The sequence below is a fragment of the Leucopleurus acutus genome, assembly GCF_964270905.1.
Source record: "Leucopleurus acutus genome assembly, chromosome: 9".
In the NCBI taxonomy this organism is placed as follows: Eukaryota; Metazoa; Chordata; class Mammalia; order Artiodactyla; family Delphinidae; genus Leucopleurus; species Leucopleurus acutus.
The window spans coordinates 74,567,105-74,588,591 of NC_139144.1; positions in this window are offsets into that span (position 1 = coordinate 74,567,105).

Consider the following 21,487-nt stretch of genomic DNA (forward strand, 5'->3'; position numbering starts at 1 on the left):
TGCACATGCACCTGAGGAGGCTAGTGGGAAGGTAACTTATAAGACCTCTAACTCCCTCTCCAGATGGTCCTGTTATTCAATGGATTTCAATATTCCAAATAATACTAATGGAAGCTTCCTTATATTTATACTTAGCAAAAGTACAAAAGGGTTCAAAGTGATTCTAAGACTTAGGCATTAAAGCAGTGACTACATCCATTCTCCTATTACGTTATTCTCAATATACTTTACAGGTGGCCTTGATTATTTTATCTGTTACAAGCTACACAGTACGTGACTCTGCCTCGGATGAAGAACATGCTTTGGATTCTACAACCGCATTAGAAACAGAACAGAAGCACCAGTCTTCTGGTGCTAAATTTATTGTCCAGACTATATGGATAAATACCTCCACATGTGCAAAAGTCAACAATTATTTGGACCAGGACAAGGTGAAAAGGAGTTTCAGAGATGACTGTAGAGAAAAAAAATAAAAGAGAGAGAGATGATTGTAGAGAAACTTGAGTGAATAAAACCATCGCAGTCAGTGGGAAACCTTAAATATCCAGTTCCCAGATGAAGATTTATTAAAATTTTTTCTGACTTTGGCTGATAGAATGCAAAACAGATTAGAGAAAATAATTGTAGGTACTTTTAGAGCCTACATTAATTGCACAATTCTCATAACTCTGTGACATACTATTATGGTCAGCCGCATTTTACTGCTGGAAAAAATGAGAATTAAATGGCATATGATGTAGCCAGGGTTATACACCTTGTAGGAGATGAAGCTAAAAGCTGGGTCCAGGTAGCATGTAGTACTCTTAACCACTACACTGTACGGCCCTGAAACTCATTAAATACAGGAATTGATAGATTAAAACTTTTATATCTTTTTCGTTGTTTATGTTATCAACTGAGATAAATTCTAACAATGTTGGGTAGCCACTCTCATGATAAGCTTTCAACTCTCGGTAAATGTTTTCTTAGGCAATTATTTGCTAACCCTTTCTTCCCCAATGGTACCCTGCCCTTATTTCTAGCCTCATTTCTTACTACACTGTCCTACTTTGAGCCGTCTGAGAGCTTCCTGGAACCTATTCTCCAAAAAGCATAGAGAGGAACCCTACTTAGTCCTGATTTATTCCTGTTTTAAAGGTGTTTTAGGTTTGAAAACCTTCAATTATGTCATGAATGGGCAAACCTCTCTTAGGACTAGAAGAGAAAAAATACAGTGATTTTAAATTTTTTGCCTCTTAAAACAAGAAAGAAAGAATAAAATTATTTTTCAATTAAAGGCTCTATCTTGGCCTAAGGAGTTGAGACGTTCAATCTCTGAAGAATTCAGCTTCCCAAGAGTGGGAATGTCAAATTTAGGTTATAGAATTCACTTGAATTAAAGCAAATTAGAAAATGCATAATTTCACTGGATTTATGTCATTTTGTTTTGACAGAAATTTAGTTATATGCAACTTCACGCTTTCTTCGCACCACAGTCACACAATCATTTCTCATTAAAGTAACTGGATAGTCAACAATTTTGTTTTTTTTTTGCATCATGGTAACAGTTATTTCAATTAAATTAATCCAATCCCAATCACTGTTTCATTTGGGAAACAGTAGAGTCACTTGCCAAACAGAAAACAAAAATGTGGGGGAAGCATTATATAATTAACTAGGGCATTATGTTAAAAGAAAAACAACAAAAGAGAACTATATTGGGACATCAGAATACATGTTCCTCTGCCTAGGTAGGTGGTCTTTGATCACTTTTTTCCCTCATTCAGCCATAACCCATGCACCTTCTCTCGGCTTCTCATGTCTCACCTGGTGTTCCCAAGCCAATTCTGGCAGAGGTGGGTAAAAATTAAGGCTCCTTAGTAATCAGCTTTCCCATTCCCCAAGTCATGTGACCACATAATACGTCATTCAAACTTTGATGTTTTGTCTAGGACAATTCTAAATGGAATGGGACTCTGAGATAATAGGCTAAACGAGGACAAACCCGGACTGTCCCAGGCAAACCCTGGAGAGAATTTTAGCTGCAATTTTGTATTGTACAATTTTGCATTGCCTGGGACCTACCATGTGCTGTTAAAAGTCCCTCACTGATCCCTCTGGGAATTTGGTTCCTTTAGTCTCAGTGACTAGATATTTACGTTGCTTCCAAGTCTCAGTTCTTTTCATCTCCATTTTGTCAGCTTAAGCCATTAATACTGAGTTTTTGCCTTGACCTTTACCCTCAGATTTGGTCCAGGCACTTTATGTTCAGTGCCAACATCTTGCTGGGAACCTCAGCCTAAGAACTTGCCATCTTGCCTTAAACTCAATAATCTGCTTTTGCACTAGAACTTTATACATAAGTACGAACCCAGAGGCTGAGACCTGTCCCCTCTGACTAGTCACTTGCCTGAGACTTGAAGCACTGTGTATCCTGGTTTCTGTTGTTATTGTACTTTTTTTTTTTAACATCTTTATTGGAGTGTAATTGCTTTACAATAGTGTGTTACTTTCTGATTTATAACAAAGTGAATTAGCTATACATATACATATATCCCCAATCTCCTCCCTCTTGCGTCTCCCTCCCACTCTCCCCATCCCACCCATCTAGGTGGTCACAAAGCACTGAGCTGATCTCCCTGTGCTATGTGGCTGCTTCCCACTAGCTATCTATTTTACATTTGGTAGTGTATGTAACTCCATGCCACTCTCTCACTTCGTCCCAGCTTACTCTTCTCCCTTCCCATGTCCTCAAGTCCATTCTCTATGTCTGCATTTTTATTCCTTTCCTGCCCCTAGGTTCTTCAGAACCTTTATTTTCTTTCTGATTTACTTCACTCTGTATGACAGACTCTAGGTCCATCCACCTCACTACAAATAATTCAATTTCGTTTCTTTTTATGGCTGAGTAATACTCCATTGTATATATGTGCCACATCTTCTTTATCCATTCATCTGTCGATGGACATTTAGGTTGCTTCTATGTCCTGGCTATTGTAAATAGAGCTGCAATGAATGTGGTGGTACATGACATTTTTTTGTGTGTGTGTGGTACGCGGGCCTCTCACTGTTGTGGCCTCTCCCGTTGCGGAGCACAGGCTCCGGACGGGCAGGCTCAGCAGCCATGGCTCACGGGCCCAGCCGCTCCGCGGCATGTGGGATCTTCCCGGACCGGGGCACGAACCCGTGTCCCCTGCATCCACAGGCAGACTCTCAACAACTGCGCCACCAGGGAAGCCCCCTACTCTAATTCTTACCCATCATTTTTTTAGTAAGTTTCTATCAAATATTTCTCTCTTTCTCTCTCTCTCTCTCTCTCTCTCTCTCTCTCTCTCTCTCTCTCACACACACACACACACACACACACACACACACACACTTCATCCATGGCATAGGTATCCTTGAGGGGGCCATCATTCGACTCACAGAGTGACAACTTTTACTAACAACTTTCTAAGATTATGGTAGGCATAGTTGGGAATATAGAGATAAATATAGATTCACTCCTGGCAGGATGAAACTTCCCTGACAACACCCAGCGTCAGGTTTTTTTTTGTTGACGGTTTCTAAATGTTTTAACTGGTTAAACAGCGTCGTTTAACTGCACGAGCAGAAGGGCGTAAAATCCTTATTGGAAACTTCTGCTTTGAGTTTTCCTAAAGACAAGATTTCTCCCACAGACCTTTTTCAATTTAGATCCAAAGTACAGTGCTTGTGTGTAGAAGGACACTTGGGAGCTAGCGTCTGGATGTCTTTCTTACCCCAATGCTTGCTTGTACTTTCTTTTACAGCACTTTATCTTTTGCCTTTATATTAAGGCCTTACATGAGTATGCTCTGCAGAGTCTGCAAGTTACTTAAAAACCTATAGATGGAAAATCTTTACATCTTTAATCCTTAAGAAAGCTTCCCATATGCAGATCTTAGTCTCAGAGTCTGTTTCACAGGAAACCCTGACCTATGAATGTAACAAAGTTTGGAAAGTATAGTAATCAGATCAGCTCTGAAGTTTTTGACTGCAGGGAAGTGGAGATTGTTTATCTAGGGTTCTCTAATCTTTTTTCATCTTCTTCATCTTTGTTATCGGTTGAACTGTGTATCTCCCCCCAATCATACATTGAAGTTCTAACCCCCAGAACCTCAAAATGGAACTGTATTTGGAAACAGGGCCATTGCAGTTATAAGTTAAGATGAGGTCATACAGGAGTAGAGTGGACCCCTAATCCAACATGACTGGTGTTCTTATATAAATGGAAAATATGGGCACATGCACATGCAATCACACACACACAAACACACATAAATACCTACACACAGAAATGCTATGTGAAGATAAAAGTAGATATCATGGTGATGCAGCAGAAGACAAGGAATATCAAAGATTGGCAGTAAACCACCAGAAGCTAAGAGAGAGGCATGAAACAGATTTCTCCCTCACAGCCCTCAGAAGGAGCTAACCCTGCATGACACTGATCTTGGACATCTAGCCTTTAGAACTCTGAGACAATAAATTTCTTCTGTTTAAGCCACTCAGTCCATGGTACTTTGTTACAACAGCCCTAGCAAACTAACACAGTCTTTGCTGAAGATTTGAATTCACAGTAAGGTAATTCTGATTTGTTTACTGGTCACACAAACAAAAAAGTAGCTATACCAGAAGCCAAGGTAGCAAAGTGTCAGAAATGACTTTGGAACACTGGAATTGAAACAAGTTTTATAGATAACACAAAGTTTTATATATTTGAGTTTGAGGTAGTGATGGGATGCCATTCAGAGGATTCACAATTTAGGTTTAGAGAAGGGCTGAACTTAGAGAGGTACATATGAGAATAATTTTTATAGAGGCAACTTTTGAAGAAATTGGATTGTTAATCATTAACTGTGGGCTGGACCAGGAGTGAGCCCAACTATAATTTAGAGGTAGTATCGTAGCAGGTTGTAATGGTTTCTGTGGGTAGTGCTAGAGGAGTTGGGGAGATACAACCACTGCCAGTCAGAAGCTATAGTTTTCCAGCCATTAAGGAAGAGAGTGATTTACCCAAAAATGTTCAAGAACCAAATTTCATAGTGAGAAATAATGCAGGTTCTAAGAACTTGGAGCTAAGGCCAAAAGCATAGTATGAAAAGTTCAATAGAAGACTCAGGTTAAAATTAGTTGGTGCCAAGACAGTTCACTGGAGGAAAGAATAATCTTTTCAACAAGTGGTGCTAGAACAACTGTATATCTATATGCAAAAGAATAAAGTTGGGCCCATATATTACACCATATATAAGTGTTAACTCAAAATGATCAAAGACCTAAATATAAAAGCTAAAACTATTAAACTCTTAGAAGAAAATATAGGCATAAATTTTTATGACCTTGGATTAAGAAATTGTCTCTTAAATATGATAGTAAAAGGATAAGCAACAACAACAAAAATAGATAAATAGACAAAAATTTAAAACCTTTTGTAGTTTAAAGGATACCATCAAAAAAGTGAAATGACAACCTACAGAATGGGAAAAAAAACTTTGCAAATCATATATCTCGTAAGCAACTTGTATGTAGAATATATAGGGAGCTATTACAACTGAGTAATAAAAAGACATGATTAAGATATGGGCAAAAGATCTGAATAGACATTTCTACAGCCAAGAGATACAAATGGCTAATAGGCACATAATTGCTCACATAATTATGCTCACATAATTAGCCTACATAATTTCCATCAGGGAAATGGAAATCAAAATCAGAAGATGTTTTGCATAAATTAGAAGGAATATAATGAAAAAGAAAAGTGATAGTAAGTGTTGTTAAGAATTGGAGATATTAGAACTCCTACACACTGATAGAAAAAAAAGTAAGCTGGTACAGTCACATTGGAAAACAGTCTGGTATTACGTCTAAGGGTTAAACATAGAGTTACCGTATGACTCAACAATTCTACTACTAGGCATATAACTGAGAGAAACAAAAACATAGTTAACATAAAAACTTACACAAATATTAATAGTAGCATTATTCATAAAAACCAAAAGTGGAAACATCCCAAATGTCCACTAACTGATGAATGGATAAACAAAATGTGGTATACCCTTATAATCAATGCATTTGACAATAAAAAGAAATCAAATACTAATTCTTGCTACAACTTTGATGGACCTTTAAACATTATGGTAAGTGAAAAAGTCATTCAGAAAGGACCACATATTCCATTTATATAAAATGTCCAAAATAGGAAGATATATGGAGATAGAAAGTAGATTGCTTAGGGTTGGTTGCCTGCGGGGGGCAATGGGGATGGGAAATTATGAGTGAGGAGTGTGGTATTTCTTTTGGGGGTGAGGAAAATGTTATAAAATTGCTTGTGCTAATATAAAATTGTACACAACTCTGTGTTATACTAAGAACCATTGAATAATATATTTTGGGTGAATTGTAGGGTATGTGAGTTATATCTCAATAAAAACGTTTTTAAAATTCTAGTCAAGAATGGAGTTATAGTGAATGTAGACACAGAGAGCAGGTTTCAGTAAGGGGGTCTGTGAAACAACAGGATCAGATAGACACCAAAGACATAGTATTATGCTGCTAATTGACAAGGAATGTGTAAGAAAGTATCTCTTCACTAGCCAAGATACACTGCTTGTTTTAGTCCATTCAAGCCGCTATTACAAAAATACCATAGACTGGGTAACTAATAAACAACAGGAATTTATGGGCAGATTTGGGGTCTTGTGAGGGCCACTTCCTGGTTCTCAGACAACTATCTTCTCCCTGTGTTCTCACATGGCGGAAGGGGGAAGAGAGCTCTCTGGGATCTCTTTTAGAAAGGCACTACTAATTCCTTTCATGAGGGCTCCATCCTCATGACCTAATCACTTCCCAAAGGCACCATCTCCTAATACCATCACTTTGGGGATGAGGATTTCAACTTATACATTTTAGGGGGACACAAACATTCAGTCCATAGCACTGCTTTAGTGAGTAGTCTCAATAAACATGAAAATTATATCTTTTAAAATAAATGTCAACTGTTCTATATTGAATCTCCTCCCTCTTATCTTTCCTAAACAGGGTTTTACCCAGATTCTATAACTTTTCTGCATTTTTTGGCTATTAGAACAGTCTATTTCTGGCGTCCAAGAATTAGCCACTTAAGTTTAAAATGTAAATCTCACACCCAATGCCAAGCTATTCGCCTCCCTTCTCCCCAGAACAGGCTGGAGCTGGGAAGGAAGAAGCTGTTGTCTCAGAATTTTTCTCTTCCTTTTCCCCTCTGACCTGTTTTCTACCCCTCCTCACTTCTCCCCTACCTCTTCCTTCCACATTTTAGTTGTGGCTGTCTTTGGGGGTGGTGATGAAGGAAATGAAGAAGGAGCAACTGTGTCATGTTTCAGAGAAGATGCCTAGGTGCAGAAATGAAGAGCCTCAGGAGCTTGCCCTTAGCACCTTGATGAGGACTTGACCTGCAGAAAGGTTGGGTCATTTCCTGCCCATGTGAACTGGCCTTTATTTACCTTTTCTCTGGTCTCTTCCCAAATACTGGTATTGGCTTCTATGCCCAAAGGGTCACAATCTTCCTCGCCTGCTGCTGAGCCTTGACCCTTATTCCTTATGTTATTTTACTCAACTCTTTGGGAAAAATGTTTTATTTAAGCAATCTCCACTCTACTCCCAATCCTATGACTTAGATATAAGCTGTTAGTTGTTACAGGTTGTTAACTCTAGCAATTGATTGTGAGGTTGTTACATAGAAAGTATTGTACTTGCAGAGTTGACTTTTCCTCTTCCTGTTTTGTCTTAATTTGGGCGGTGTAGAAACTGAATTGTCAAAGACATCAGCAGTTACTGTCACTCTCACCTCCCATCCTCTTCTTTGCTCCTCCTTCTTCTTAATCTGCTGTTTTCTCCTGTTTTTCATTGCTTTCTTCAAAATATCAGATTCCAGCTGAAACCCTATTCAAATCCAATGAAATCATTGGCAGCTGGAAACTGTGTTCCTGTGTGTGTGTATTTTCTGATTAATTGCTCCTGTCCGTAGAGTTCAACCACTTTATCCTGGTGGTGGCATGTTGAATACGAAGGCACACTAAGTACTAAATAATTTATTTCTAGCTCTTTCAAACACTACCATGTTCTCTGGTGACTTAGGCAGCAGTGGTGATTATATTTGTAGACTTGCCTTCTTTGTCAAAACTGGCAGTGGCTTTTTTGACACCACTAAAAATGACACTGACAGTACAGAGTCCTTGGGGTGGCCCACAAGTGTTTTGTTTTGTTTTGTTTTTTTAAGAAAATAAAAGTCACAGTACTGTGGAAACAATCACACTACTGGCACTTAAGATCATACCTCAAAATGCCAAGGTAAAAATAACTTGGGACAACAGATCTGACTTTGATTAAGAATACTGTGGGAAACAGTGAGATTGAAACTATACATTTGTAAATTCTTCCACCTAATTCTCCCAGGCTACCTACATAGGGTGTAGCTACTCAATTTACGAGCTGGACAGGCATGAAAAATTCTTGTTTCTCTATGCCCTCTTTTAGTAGACAACTTTGGATCCACAATTGGTAACTTCTCCAGATGCCAGCCAACACAGATTTCTGGACAACTTTCAGAGCTACAGAGGCAAAGTGGGAACCCACAAGGTGGGAAGGGACCCTTCAATACCATTTGTCTTGAGATTCTGAAGTATGACTCTCACTTAACTACCAGCCAGAGAAGGCCACATGCTGGAAGAGGCACACAAATGAAAGATGAAAAGACTTTTACTTATTTGCATTCCATATACATGTGGGCAAAAACACTTTATTTAACCATTCTTGAGTTTACCTGACCATGATAGACATAACTGGAAGGAGAAATTGAATCTTATTTTTATAATTTAGTACTAAATATTTTTACCAAAGTAAAACAAGGAGAATGCTAACCCAGATGAAGAAATTACACCACAGCATGAAATATACTAAGCCCTTGAAATTGGGTTGCACCTTCAACTATTGACCATGTTTTCCAACTAACTGCCCTTCTAAGTGCATGAAAAGAACAGGCTTGCATGCACTCTGAGGAAGTAAGGTTAAGAGTGTGGGCATGGTTACAATAAATCTTTTATTTTCCTTAAGGGAAAGTGAGAACACAATCACCCACCACCACAAACTATGCAGTAGAGTTTCCCACATTTGGAGAAATTGCAGGGTTCCGTGTATCTGGAATGTAATGCATAAACCTCACCCTGGGAAAATCACCCTCGTGATCAGGTAAGTATCAATAAGTCCTTTTAGTTTTCCAGACTTGAAGTCCTACCTTTATATCTTCCTGGGGACAGAAGAAAGTCTACTACCTCACTTTATCCCCAGCCCTGGCTCATCATAGCTAAATATCCCAGATGTTTTTAACTCATCTATCTTCTTCCACTTTCTTCTCTCTCAGTCTTTCATTTTCACCCTATGTATCTATGTCAGGTAGACGAGCTTTCCCGAACTCCACCCATCTTAACACTCCTATGCTTATGAATCAAATATGGCTCTTTGTTGTCAGTCAAATCAAGTACAGTCATGTTAGCCTGGCACTTTATTTTTCAATGGTCTCTCTATCTACCAGCACCCATTTCCACTCCCATATCTTCACCTTATTCCACACATTTCAAGGTCTTTTCCACTTTCTCTCTCTCTCACCTCATCTCCACCAGGAGTGCATCTCCATCTCTTTTGCTCCCTCCTCCAGTGTTTCTCAATCATGGTACCAAAATTCCTGTTGCCTGGAGAGATTCTGATATGCCCCTCTTTCCCTCACCCCACTAAGAATCATAGTTTTTGTTTATCCTACTAGATAGGGATTTGTAAAGCTTTACTTTCCTTGATTTGCATCATGAAAGCCAAAGTCACTGGTTTTGATCTCTTCTTAAATATAAAATTGTTGTAATACCGAAGATGGTTTTTTTTTCTCATATAACACCCTTCCTCTCCACTTCGAAGAAGCTGATATTCTCCCTCCTTTGAAAATCACAAACATATTTAAGTCCTTGCATGTCAGCATAATCTCAATCTTCCCTAAATGTCATCTTTATTCTCCCTTCTTTGAACTTTTATGGCACTTATAAATGACACATACTTATTACTTATTTCAGGTGTGTTATTTTTAATTCTTCTTAAAAACAGCAGTCATGTCATATTTCTCAATATTTCCTTCTAGCCCAATGACAAGCATATGATAAATATTAAAGTTCATATTATCGATTATTCTGCTCAATAATTGGAAATATCTATCATAAAAATGTGCCTGTCTGAATTATGACTGCTCACTAGTGTTTGTAAAAACCAAACACACAGATAATCCATGTATTTATGAAAGGAAAATTACAGTCTTCAGGCTCTGGGCAAATTTTTTACACATGCAAAAATACTCAGAAAAATAACATTAGGGATAATGAACTGTATGTTTCTGAGTTGGATGAGGTTTTCAAGGTAATCACTACCATATATTTAGTGACAATTTCTCTCAGTGCCTAACAGTTTCTGGGAATCTGTGGATGGTTTACTCATTAAACTGTTGCTTACAATCTATTCCCAACTTGTTTTTCCTACACGAATTTATCCCTTCACAAATTATCCCTTGTTCAGAAAAAAATGTATATGAGAAATACTTTCCACTCATCTTGCCAAACCTGTTAAGAAACATTCCATTTGTTCTTCCAAAGCTAATGTTTACCTTTTCTAATAGACATGACTTTCATCTGAAGTCTGATATTTTACAAGTTTTCATTTACCATTTTAGAAGTAATATTTTTCCCATGTTACACAGGTATTCACCACCATTACTTTCACTGAATTCTGTATCAAATATGATTATGAAACAAATCACTGGAATATACTGATAAGAAACAAATTATTTTCAAACTACTTTAGCATGCACTTAGAGTACCCTGCATTTTTACAGGTATGTGGAAAATTCTACACTGTTGAAAGAATGCTTTTTTTTTTTTTTGAGAAAACAAGCTTTGTTTTCCAAATAAAGTTTAATAATATATTCAGAAATGATTCTCCTGTCCTTGGTTTTCAAGTACTTAAGGAAAAACAAATGACTTCTGGAATTTTGTTTACTCACATGGGTTTTGAAATATATTACTCCATAAAGTCTTTTTCAGGGAAAAAAGTAAACATTTTTCATTTCTTGATAATTCAAGCACACTTACAACACATTCACTTGTTCTTTCATAGAACACCAGGTTTGACCTCATATCTGTGTAACACATGATCTTCCAAGATAATGAATGTTTTTAAGCATTTTTTTGATTTATGTTGTTGGCTCACCAACCATTCCCAGGGAAAATGAGGTGGAATACCTCCAAATATGCCCTTCTCACCTTCCTCCTCACATCTCTCTTTCCTGCCAAAATCTTGTTTTCACAGTTGTATTTTGTTACTGATGTTCACTCTGTGTGGTCCCTTTCTAACAAGAAAATAGAGAAACACCCTGGTTGATTTTCTTTCTGACTGTAATTCGAGACCCTTGGGAATTTGGAGGGCCAGTGATTTGCTCTCCATGGCCCTCTTTCTTTCTTTCTTTCTTCCATAGAGCTCAGCTTACTGGATGGATATAGAACATCAGGTGCCCATGACTGGGGGATGGAGCAGATGCTTACCCCAGTGCTTTTCTCTAGGTGTGTCCACATGTGCAGTCCAACCATTATGGATGAATTGTCAGATTAGTCAGTGAAACAATGTGTTCTTTCTAATGAATTAATTGGCTGGTTAGTTAAAATAGCAATCCACAGTCCTCAACTGATAGGGTAAAATGGTGATTTGTATAAGGATAACCTAAATTATTTATCAAAAAATGTAGAGCAGTGTCATGCTCCGTATGCATCCTGGAAAATACAAACGTAATGTCATCTGGCTCTGCCATTGCACAGAGAGCATGTTAAGTGGACGACATTCTTGCTTTTAATTTATCACTCAAACATACTGTATGAGTGAAGCTTTAAGTGAATACTTCTAAAATATTACTGTGTTGAAATATAGATCAATGGAACAGGATAGAAAGCCCAGAGACAAGCCCATGCACCTATGGTCACCCTATCTTTGATAAAGGAGGCAAGAATATAAAATGGAGAAAAGCCAGCCTCTTCAATAACTGGTGCTGGGAAAACTGGACAGGTACATGTAAAAGAATGAAATTAGAACACTTCCTAACACCATACACAAAAATAAACTCAAAATGGATTAAAGACCTAAATGTAAGGCCAGACACTTTAAAACTCTTAGAGGAAAACATAGGCAGAACACTCTATGACATAAATCACAGCAAGATCCTTTTGGACCCATCTCCTAGAGAAATGGAAATAAAAACAAAAATAAACAAATGGGACCTAATGAAACTTAAAAGCTTTTGCACAGTAAAGGAAACCACACACAAGACAACCCTCAGAATGGGAGAAAATATTTGCAGACGAAGCAACTGTCAAAGGATTAATCTCTAAAATTTACAAAGCAGCTCAGGCAGCTCAATATCAAAAAAACAAACAACCCAATCCAAAAATGGGCAGAAGACCTAAACAGACATTTCTCCAAAGAAGATATACAGATTGCTAACAAACACATGAAACAATGTTCAACATCATTAATCATTAGCGAAATGCAAATCAAAGCTACAATGGGGTATCACCTCACACCGGTCAGAATGGCCAGCATCAAAAAATCTACAAACAATAAATGCTGGAGAGGGTGTGGAGAAAAGGGAACGCCCTTGCACTGTTGGTGGGAATGTAAATTGATACAGCCACTATGGAGAACAGTATGGAGGTTCCTTAAGAAACTAAAAATAGAACTACCATATGACCCAGCAATCCCACTACTAGGCATATACCCCAGGAAAACCATAATTCAGAAAGAGTCATGTACCACAATGTTCACTGCAGCACTATTTACAATAGCCAGGACATGGAAGCAACCCAAATGTCCACCAACAGATGAATGGATAAGGAAGACGTGGCACATATATACAATGGAATATTACTCAGCCATAAAAAGGAACAAAATTGAGTTATTTGTAATGAGGTGGATGGACCTGGAGTCTGTCATACAGAATGAAGTAAGTCAGAAAGAGAAAAACAAATACTGTATGCTAACACATACATATGGAACCTAAAAAAAAAAGGTTCTGAAAAATGTAGGGGTAGGACAGGAATAAAGACACAGATGTAGAGAATGGGCTTGAGGACACGGGGAGGGGGACGGGTAAGCTGGGATGAAGTGAGAGAGTGGCTTTGACATATATACACTACCAAATGTAAAATAGATAGCTAGGGGGAACCAGCCACATAGCACAGGGAGATCAGCTCTGTGCTTTGTGACCGCCTGGAGGGGTGGGATAGGGAGCGTGGGAGGGAGACGCAAGAGGGAGGGGATATGGGGATATATGTAAACGTATAGCTGATTCACTTTGATATACAGCAGAAACTAACACAACATTGTAAAGCAATTATACTCCAATAAATATGTTAAAAATAAATAAAATAAAATATTACTGTGTTGAATGAGATTCAAATTTGGAAAAAAATCAATTCTTTTAAAGGAGCAGGAACATTGGAAGTTAAAAAAAACAAAACCCTAGAAATTATGAGTTTAGCTTAAAACTTGGTCATTAACACATCCCTTTGGAATATAACAGAGAACAATACATTCTCACATCACTACAGTGCCCTTGGTTCTGCAATCCTAGAGCACTTAATAACAAATACAGTTCAAATTAGCAACAGAGCAATAGATTTCCTAAAGGAATTACTGTAGACAAATGAAAGGAAAACAAATCAGCTTAAAGTTTAGATTGAAGAAATGAACCATGGGGCTTTCTTTATTTAATTTGACAATGTCTTCCAAGTCAGAGGCCATGTGACTACAGATATACAACTGAGTTAGAAGCCGGCTGCTAAGAACAACCACAACATAACTGATCTTCGTATTATGCGCTAGGTACAGGCACCAAGAGCTTAGTGTACATTAACTTCTTCAGTCCTCACAACGATCCTGTGACACAGTGTATTAGTTTCTTTGTGATGCTATAACAAATTGCCACAAGTTGAAAACTTAAAAAACAGAAACCCATTTTCAAAATTTTGGAGGCTAGAGCCCTCAAATCCAGCAAAGATGCACTACCTCTGAAGGCTCTTGGGGAGAATCCCTTCTAAGGATACTGTCATTGGATTTCGGGCTTACCTTGATATTCCAGGATTATCTCCTCATCTCAAGATCTTCAGCTTAACTATATCTGCAAAGACCGTTTTCCAAATTAAAGTAACATTCACAGGATCCAGGGATTAGGATGTGGACATATTTTTTGGAGGCCACCATTGAATGCACTACAGGTAGGTAGTATTACTACCTCCGTTTTGCAGATGAAGAAAATGAAGCACACTAGCCAACATTTATTGGACTACATGCCAATATTTCATATTCATAAACATCCCATGAGGTAGGTACAATTCTTCTTATTGGCATTTTACAGATAAGGAAACTGGGGCTGAGAGAATTTGCTTAATATCTCACAGCTTATAAATGATGAAGCCAGGCTTCAAATGCAGGAATGCATGATTCTAGAGCCTACAACACTCCAACGCTGAGCAACCCTATTCCTCCAACTTCTACCATGTACATTAGGAGGATCAAAGGGGGTGGGAATATCACGGGGTACTGAGATAAATTATGAGACTTCAAATTGCTACTCTGCTACTTACTTGCAAGCACAATGACCTTTTGGAATTAGTTTCCTTAAACATAAAACAGAAATGTTAATTATAATAATTTACCTATCTCACAAGTTACCCCTTCCACCCCATGAGTGCAGAATATTTTTTATTAATGTTATTGAGGAATAACTTAGGTACAGCAGACAGCACCCACTTAAATTGAACGTATTGTTCAATTCAATATGCTTTGAAAGTTGTATATACTTGTGTGAAACCACCACCATAGTCTAGACACAGATTTCCACCACTCCTAAAAGATGATTCCTGACCCTTTGAAGTCTATCCCTTTTTCCATCCATGACTCCAGGCAACCACTGATCTGCTTTTCCATTTCATTAAAATTCAATCGTATGATCTATATTCTGGGTCTGGCTTCTTTCACTCAGCATAATGTTTTCAAGGCCCATCTGTGTTGTTGCATGTATCAAAAAATCTGTGCCCTTTTATTGCTGAGTAGTATTTCATTGTATGGATACAACACATTTTGTTTATCCATTCACCTGCTGATGGACATTTGGAGTATTTCCAGTTGTTAGCCATTGTGAATAAAGCAGCTAGTTATAAGAATTTGTTTACAAATTTTTGTGAAAACATATGTTTTTACTTCTCTTGGGTAAATAGCTAGGAGAAGAGCGTCTGAGTCGTATGATAGGTAGAGGTTTAAATGTTAAAATGCCAAACAGTTTTTCAAATTAACTGCACCAACTTACATTCTGACCTAATTTGTTAAACTTGGCATTTTTGGCAATCAAGAATGTGTAAGGGGCTTCCCTGGTGGCGCAGTGGTTGAGAGTCCGCCTGCCGATGCAGGGGACACGGGTTCGTGCCCCGGTCCGGGAGGATCCCGCATGCCGCGGAGCGGCTGGGCCCGTGAGCCATGGCCGCTGAGCCTGCGCGTCCGGAGCCTGTGCTCCGCAATGGGAGAGGCCACAACAGTGAGAGGCCCGCGTACCGCAAAAAAAAAAAAAAAAAAGAATGTATAAGAAGATACCAAAGTAGTTCAGGTAAATGATGGTAAGTGCCCAACTAATGTGGAGGTTTTTAAGGGTGGAGGATTTGTCTTTAAGAACTATCTTCCTTCGAGGAAAATATGTATAAAACCTGGTGATTTACTGTTTATTGAATGTACGTCATGAGGAGTGAGTAAGGAAGGCTCCCAGTTTGCTAGTAAAGCCAGTGGTCTCAATTTGAGCTTATACTGTATCCATACTTGGTATTCATACTTGGTTTTAAGACGAGCCCATGATTGTTTTGTATACAAGTAACTCACCAGAAGTCTATCTGTGGAAGAGACATGGAGACCTCTTACTAGTTAGAGAGTCATAAGGGAAGTACAACGCAGTAAGACTCACAGATTTGATTCACTAACGAAGACTTACTTGTTAGAGAGAGGAAAACAGCTTATTTTCTGTCTCTCAGATTTATCTTTGGCCCCTTTTCCTTTGGACTATTCTATAAGTTCTAGGGGGGGAAATCGTTTAAATAAAAAACTCTGCAAAATCTGTAAAGGATCAAGAGCCATTGCTGTTTGGCCCTCTTTGCTTTGTCTCATCTGATTTTTGTTTCTCTGTTTCCCCTTTCCTACCTTCATTTGAGCTGATAGACTTTGGGAATTCAATGTTAATTCTTCTGACTTTTAGCTATACCTCCATGCATTTTTTAATGGTTGCTCTGGGGAGTATATTGTGTATCATCAATTTATCAGAGTCTACTTAGAATTAATATTAATATTCTACTTCTCATAAATTATAGGTAACCCGAAATAGCACAGTCCTATTTACCTTCTGTTCTTTGTGCTAGTGTTCTACATATTAACAGATGTAAAAACCTCACAACATAAGTCACGTTTCCTTTAAAGAGTCTTATGATGTTTAAATTGAGAGAAGAAAAACAGATAGGGTATTTTGTAATCTCCCACATATATGCCATTACTGGAGGTCTTCATTACTTTCTGAAGATCAGAACTTCCATTTGGTATCTTCACCCTTCTGCTTGAAGAACTTTAGCATTTCTCATAGTACAGATCTGCTGGTTTCAGATTCTCTCCGTTATCTTGAATATGATCTTAAAGTTATCTTTAAATATCTTCATTTACTTTTGATTTTTGAGGGGTATTTTCACTGGAAATAAAATTCTAGGTTAACAGATTTTTATGTTCCTTTCATTACTTTGAAGATCATACAATTGCTCTCTGGCCTCCTTTTTCTCTTTTTCTGATTAGAAGACATATCATTTGTATCATTAGCTCCATGTGTGTAACGTGTTTATTATTCTCTGGATGGTGTCTTCAGATTCAGCAGTTTGACTATATGTGCTCAGTGTGTTTTCTTGGTATTAATCCTGCCTGGGTCTGTTGAGCTTCTTGAATCTGTAAATTAATGGTTTTCATCAACTTCAAGAGGTTTTTGGTCATTATTTCTTCAAACAGTTTTTTTTTTCTCTACTCTATTCTCTCCTCTTCTGGGACTCTAATACCATGTATTTCCAATAACTGCTTGATTTTATCCCACAACTCACTAATACACATTAATTTTTCTTCAATTTTTTCTGTTCTTCAGATTGTATAACTTCTATTGATCTGTCTTTCTGTTTACTGACTTCCATCTGCCATCACTAATCTGATGAGTCAGTTCAGTATTTTTTTTATTTCAGTTATTGCACTTTTTCAGTTCTAAAATTTCAATTTCAGTTCGGGTTCTTCTTTATAGTTTTCTTTTCTCTGCCAAGATTTACCATCACTTCATTTATCTATAATTTTAAGTCCTGAACATATTTATACTAGTTGTTTGCCTGCTGATTCCAAATTTAGGTCATCTTGGGTTCAATTTCTATTCACTGCTCTTTTTCCTGAGTATAAATAACTTTTTTCTGTTTCTTTGTATTTCTATCCGTTTTTGACTGTGTGCATTTGTCCATGAATACAAGCAGTTTATATTATACATATTGATAACATAACATATAACCATATTGTATAACATTTCTATAATACATTATAGAAATACTTGATCCTCTTGTATTTCTCTGAAGTGTGTTTATTTTGTTCTAGCTGGCAAATTTGGCTAAAGCCAAACTGTGGTCTTTCAAGGACTGATTACCCTCTAGCTTTCACCTAACTTTGGTTCTTCTCCAATGTCTTCAAGGATATATATTTTTAAATATTTTGTCTAAATTTTATATTGTTACTTGTGAAAGGATTAGTCCAGTTAACCTATTACCAAAAGACTGATGATTCATCTAGTACCATTTTAACAGTTTATAACACGAAAGACAGATACTTGCTCCCCATTTGCCCTAGAACCTCATGAATTTTAGTGCGTTTGTAGTACTATTTATGTTGCTGCATCAGGATCCAGCAATATGATGGTGATCCTGATCACATCCTATTAGCATCTCACAGAACATACTTTGGGAAAAACATGTTATTTTTTCACTTGAATATTATGTTGCCATTTTTGGGGTTTGGTGTCATCTGTCTACTCCATTAGCTCATAAGCCACTCTTTCGACCTTTTCCTCTTTAGCAAAGATTAAAGCATCTGACACCTCATAAGGCCTTAATAAAAGCTCCTTGAGGCAAGAACTAATCTGCTATAATAGAGATATGATTGAAGTACTAGGAGCCCAAGTGATGTAACTCTCCCTGGAGAAGCTAAGGATTTTTCTGAGATGATATTGGGTCTTAGAGGAAGAATAGAGTTTGACAGACAATGTGGTAGGGCTTTACCCCTTAGGTAATGGTGAGCCAACAAAATCTAAAACCTAGACAGTGACAAATTTTTTTTTTTTTTTTTTGCGGTACGCGGGTCTCTCACTGTTGTGGCCTCTCCCGTTGCGGAGCACAGGCTCTGGACGCGCAGGCTCAGTGGCCATGGCTCACGGGCCCAGCCGCTCCGCAGCATGTGGGATCCTCCCAGACCGGGGCACGAACCCGTGTCCCCTGCATCCGCGGGCGGACTCTCAACCACTGCGCCACCAGGGAAGCCCGACAGTGACAAATTTAATTAGCTTTAATTTTAGGAGGTTAGGTCTGCCAACTGTTTATAGGATCGATAAGAGACAGAGAGAGGTACATGAACAGTAGGAGATTATTCCAATTGTTGAAGGAAAACATGATTATGGTAGTGATCAAACAAAGAAAAAGTAATAGTGATATTTGAGAATCATTTCTCAGTTACCTTCAAGTAGGATTTGGTGACCAGCCATATCTGGATGGTGAAGGAGAAGAGAGTCAAGATTGAATCAAGGATTTCAGCTTGGACGATTAAGAGAAAGGTGATTTACTCATTCATTCAACAAACATTCAGTGACTACGGTATTCCAGACATCACTGTCCTAGGTCCTGGGGGTGTAGCAGTGAATAAAATGACAAAAATACTCCCTCTCTGAAGGGAAGTTGTTTGACAAAAATAAATAAGGAAAAATGTGTAGTATGTCAGATAGTGTTAGGGATATTGAAAAAAATAAAGGAGGGGAGGAGGATAGGGGATGCTGCTAGTGGATTACATTTTTAAATAGGTTGCCAGGGAAGATCTTACTTAGAAGAGATCATAAAAAGAGGAAGGTGAGAGAGTTAGCCATGTAGATATCTGGGAGGAGAGCATTACAGGCAGGAAAAACAGCAAGTGTAAAGACCTTGAGTTGTGTTCAGTAACTGCAGTAAAGAAAAGAGTCTTAGTAACAGATGTCTGTGTGAGTAAGTATATGTGTACAATAATGAGAGATGTTGGCCTCTCTTTTACACAAGGTAGGAGTGGACTACCTAAAGGAACACTCAAATGTATCCGGACTAACTTATAAGGCTCTATCTAGATCAGTAGCAAGATCTGTGCAGGAGAAAAAATTTGGAAGTCATTGCCAAATACAGTAAGTACTCCAAATCCAGGGCTCATTCCTCCATACCAGGAGGAAGCAATTTAAATAAATAGTACTTTTGTGTGAAAAGTGCCAATTTGTGCCATGTTGACAATTGCACTTAAAAAAGAAAGGTTTGGATTTTAGAGTTAGTCCTGAGGTTGGCACACTCCGTGGACTTCCTAAAATGAAAACACATGGTCACAGAACTATAAAGAAATCTCATATAGGCCTAACCCTTACATGCTAAAATCATGGGCTCAGATGTGGGTTACACTCATCATCGAAATGTCACTTATCCTATGTCATTAGTGTAGTTGACATGAGGGTGCTACTTTAGCTTCAACTGTGGTAGGAAAGCAGGCCTAATGCCCAGGGACATCTGGTTTAGCAGTGCATTGGAACTCCAGAAGGTTCACTCCAGATTTGCACAGCCTAATATGCTCCTAGAACTGGAAATGGGACATTTTTTTTCCACTACCATTTTGACATCTAAGAAAATAGGAACTTGCTAAGAACAGGAACAAAAAAGGTCTTCTCAATTTATTACCTCATTCTTGAAAGTTATATTTGACTATGCATAATAAACATTCAGTGCAAACAAAACCAAGTGCCTGATGAAACACCATGCAGTTTATGCATTCTTACCCTTTTTTTTCTGCCACCCATTGAATAGAGACTTTGCTACAGAGAAATTCTTGCAGTGTTTCTGTACACATGCATGTTACAAGAAGAATTGTGTTTGGGGCAGCCCAGTAATTGCTTCAGAATCTCATTAAATTTGAATATATATTTATTTGAATCTCTTTGCTGCAGGAGGAGAGTGGGGATGGGGTAGAGGAGTGGGTGGCCTACTTTGGAGTCTCCCACAACGGGATGGGAGAATCACGTTCAGGGCTGAAGCAAAAGCAAAGAGTGTACCTGAGCAAAGGATTTGCCAAACCAGCCCTGGATAATGGACAAAACCAAAATCTAAGCAGGGAAATTGAGACTCACACTGCCCAGAAGGGAGTCAGAAAGACTAGAGGTGGGACGAGGGCAAATACAAAACTGGGGCACAGAGTCAAGAGTTTACATCCTGAGAGAGGAGACAGAGCATGAACAGGTCAGGACCAATGAGGAGTTACTGGGACTGGAACCCAACAATAAGGTAGATATCAGCTGTCACTTGTGATTTTCTATTAGGGAGCATAGCACTTAGACAGGCTGTTAAGGATTTGTTAGTAAATGTGAGCTATCCATTTGTAAGAGACATTGGGATAGTTATGATCTTTTGTATAGATTATTCTTTTCAGTTTTTTTTAGTTTCATCTCAGAACCCTTTGCTCTAGGTTTTTCCTTTATCTAGAATGTCCTTAGCACCTAGCCATCCTATGAATGGCATTCCTACCTTCTATTCAAACCTCACCTAAAATATCACTTCGAGAAGCTAGACTACATAGTCTAAAAAAGCCATCTAGAACCTCCTGTGTAACATCTCTTTATAGGATCTACCAACACTAGCTGCCTTTTCCTTTTTCTATCCATCTCTTCTTCATTTCCTTCCTCTGTCCACTTCCTCACAGTAGACTGCAAGTTCCATGAGAGTGTGGACCTTGGCTGACTCATTTACTATGGTAGCTTCAGCACACAGAACAGTATGTGATTTTAGCTAAATTCTGAAACAAGACAAGGATGTCCACTCTCACCACTTCTATTCAACATAGAACTGGAAGTCCTAGCCACAACAATCAGACAAGAAAAGGAAATAAAAGTATTCAAATTGGAAGGGAAGAGGTAAAATTGTCATTATGTGCAGATGACATGATACTATATATAGAAAACCCTAAAGACTCCACACAAAAACTTCTAGAAATGATAAATGAATTCAGCAAGGTAACAGAATACAAAATTAACATACAGAAATTAGTTACATTTTTTTACACT